Source organism: Nanorana parkeri, unplaced genomic scaffold, assembly GCF_000935625.1.
Source record: "Nanorana parkeri isolate BGI_ZX_2015 unplaced genomic scaffold, ASM93562v1 scaffold2005, whole genome shotgun sequence".
NCBI lineage: Eukaryota > Metazoa > Chordata > Amphibia > Anura > Dicroglossidae > Nanorana > Nanorana parkeri.
The window spans coordinates 217,384-220,704 of record NW_017308273.1 but is presented as its reverse complement, the minus strand read 5'-3'; the positions used below and the strand labels follow the sequence as shown (position 1 = coordinate 220,704).

The following is a 3,321-nucleotide window of genomic DNA, read 5'->3' as shown; positions in this document are numbered from 1 at the left end:
CAATCAGTTCCAGGTATGTTTGATATATAGAGAGTGAGATGGACGATACTCTTCAATGGACATCTTTTTATGTCATCTTGTTTTCTCTGTAATATCGGCTTCATATTGAGGTTCTTCTTTTATATGAAAAATTCAGCGAATTCTGCCAAATATTGTTTTACCTTTTCATTGCATTGTGTCCCTAGAGCAACCCTTCTCAACCGGGGTGTATATGAAGGGGGGTTCTGATGTGAATGGAGCTTCTGATGTGAAGGGGGGTTCTGAAGTGAAAGGAGTTTCTAATGTAACTCAAACCAACAATGTAACAATATCCATGTGACACCCTTCCACTAGTTGGAGCCGGAGGAGCTCTGTAACAAGCGCCCGGCTAGCTCAGTCGGTAGAGCATGAGACTCTTAATCTCAGGGTCGTGGGTTCGAGCCCCACGTTGGGCGACTTCTTTTCCTATATCATCCAGCGACTGGGATCGCCTCGGACACAAGTCTTCTACAGATCACAGCGATGCCGCATAATTGGCTGTGAAATCTGCTTTTTTTCCTTCTACCTGGAAATACATAAATTGGGCGCCACATTGAGGTGAATTCTCCCCAAGCCGGCTCTGAGTAATATAATCTGAACATTTCTCCAATCTATCTGTGAAACTGAAGACGTTTCTGATAACTTCTCGTGTAGAACTAAACTCTTGTAACAGACTTCATATTATGGTTATGCGCGCCCCCCGCAGTCGGATGAATCACCATTTTTCCTTTAAAGGAGAACTATGAGGGGGAGGGGCTTTTCACTCACCTCATAGTTCTAGCCGACCTGTGACAATGAGACTGTCCCAGGTCGGCTCAGTAAATCGGGAAGTGAGCGAACACATACCGGCGTTCGCTCACCTCTCGATCCTGTCATGGCTCTCTGCCGTGACAGGGGAGGGGCTGGATTCCCCCCTCCCCGCTCCGATCCGCCAGCGCTGACTGGCGGAACAGACGGGGAGGGGGGCGGGTACAGCTGGCTCTGCCTCTAGATAGGCAGAGCCAGCTGTCACTCACGCAGCTGGGCGGATCCCGTCATCTACGTCGGGATCCGCTTCAGCTGCGGCGTCTCAGTATACCGCGAGCTGTAGCTCCCTATATACTGAGCCTAGGGTGACCGGAGGACGCTAGTTTGTGTCCTCCCGTGACCCTGAGGAGAACTATGGGGAAAGGCCCTGACCTCATAGTTCTCCTTTAAAAAAAAAAGTGAAATGATTTCTTTTCCAGCAGTTATAACTTACCGCCGTGCGCGCTCAAATCCCTTCTTCTGGTTTGGTGCCCCCCGATACTCGAGAGGTGGCCGCATGTTTACATTCTAACATGTGACAACGGTGACCAGACTACCTTTCCAGGTATATCTGTAACAAATAAATGAAAGCCGCTGGACGGGCTGTATTTTTCCTGAAGACGTTTCGTTGGTCATCCGACCAGCTTTCCCAATTTAAAATGAATGAATTCCTTCTGAATGGAGAACACTAGTGAGATGGCCAGCGAAACATCTTCAGGAAAACAAAATACAAGTCCAGTTATTATCGTTATTGTTGTGTAGTTGTTCCTGCTACAGTTGGCACAGATACACTGTGTTCATATTAACCCCTTCATGACTGAGGGCTTTTTTTGCACCTGTGTTATAATCCACATTTTAGGCCTGAAAATTACTTCAAACCCCCCAAACGTGATATATTTTCTGAAAGCCGAGACCCCGTAGAGTAAAATGGCGGCAGTTGCAAATTTTTATGTTGCACGATATTAGCGCAACTCCTTATCAAACCTAAACTTTAGTGAAAAATGCACTTAAAACGCAATAAAATGCGAATTTTTTTCAAATAAAAGATAGAAGACGAGGTTACGGCGAGTAGACAGATACCGCACATGCCCGGTTACAAATTGTGTGCGACAAATTTCAGTACCCCAAAAAGTCCATAAATCGACAGTCACCTTCACACGTTTAAACAGAGCTTGCCGCCAGGAGTCATTTTAAACAGCCCCGATGCCAGCGACGTACACTGTATGTCGCTGGTCATGAAGGAGTTATGAAGGGGTTACACTCAACATTCAGGAAAAGGTGATAAGTGTGAAATAAAACAAGTAATAACGCAAACCAACAATGTCCACGTGATAGACCTGCCACTGGTTGGAGCCGGAGGAGCTCTGTAACAAGCGCCCGGCTAGCTCAGTCGGTAGAGCATGAGACTCTTAATCTCAGGGTCGTGGGTTCGAGCCCCACGTTGGGCGATGGCTTCTTTTCCTATATCATCCAGCGACTGGGATCACCTCGGACACAAGTCTTCTACAGATCACAGCGATGCCACAATTAAAGAGTTTCTTTTCTCACCTCTCCATCCACGAAGAAATGCTTTGGGAGGACTATGACATCATCATCGCCCTAATACAGATCCCTATACAAAGGTGTCCTGTATATATAGATCCCTATACAGAGGTGTCCTGTATATACAGATCCCTATACAGAGGTGTCCTGTATATACAGATCCCTATACAGAGGTGTCCTGTATATACAGATCCCTATACAGAGGTGTCCTGTATATACAGATCCCTATACAGAGGTGTCCTGTATATACAGATCCCTATACAGAGGTGTCCTGTATATACAGATCCATGGACTTATAGCAGATCTCTGATTGTGTCTCATTGATTATAACATGTTAATAATCTGTGCAGAGTGTTATAAGAAATGGCGGCTCGCAGGGAACATGAGAGTATCAGAGACACTTCTGTCAGCTGATCAACTACAAAACTGATAGAACTTTATATTATACATACATGGCTATGATATGACTGTGTACTATACATACATGGCTATGATATGACTGTATACTACATACATGGCTATGATATGACTGTGTACTATACATACATGGTTATGATATTGTTGCTATGTTGCTCTGTCAGTGTCTATGTCACATGGACATTCCCCTCCTCTCGCAGAGCGCCCGGATAGCTCAGTCGGTAGAGCATCAGACTTTTAATCTGAGGGTCCAGGGTTCAAGTCCCTGTTCGGGCGTCAGATGTTTTCTTGCATCCGGCCGCGATATAATATTCGGAGTTTCTAATAGAAGTGAGCCGAGTATTAAATGTCATTCCTATTGTCTGCGAGACTCGCAATCCTGCTGAGCGACCGGCCGACCTCCATCACCCCGGACTGATCACAGACAGGACGATGCTATGACTGCGTCTATCAGCAGTGTTGGATCTGAGATCTTTTACTGATCCATTAAATGGTGCACATAGAACTTTCCAAATGCTAAGAACTCCCCCTCTCCCCGCCCCCTCCCCGCCCTCTCCC

At 46.0% G+C, this 3,321-nt stretch overlaps 1 protein-coding gene and 3 non-coding genes across 4 annotated transcripts in view; all 4 read left to right on the top strand.

Annotated features, from left to right (window-relative positions):
- The window catches only part of LOC108800356 (kelch-like protein 7), a gene marked incomplete at its 5' end in the record, with an annotated part of 25,030 nt that overhangs the window by 15,859 nt on the left and 5,850 nt on the right, over positions 1 to 3,321 (top strand). The window lies entirely within an intron of this gene.
- On the top strand, positions 362 to 434 carry TRNAK-CUU. Its single transcript has one exon. It is a non-coding gene; the product is annotated as a tRNA-Lys (tRNA).
- On the top strand, positions 2,180 to 2,252 carry TRNAK-CUU. Its single transcript has one exon. It is a non-coding gene; the product is annotated as a tRNA-Lys (tRNA).
- On the top strand, positions 2,967 to 3,039 carry TRNAK-UUU. Its single transcript has one exon. It is a non-coding gene; the product is annotated as a tRNA-Lys (tRNA).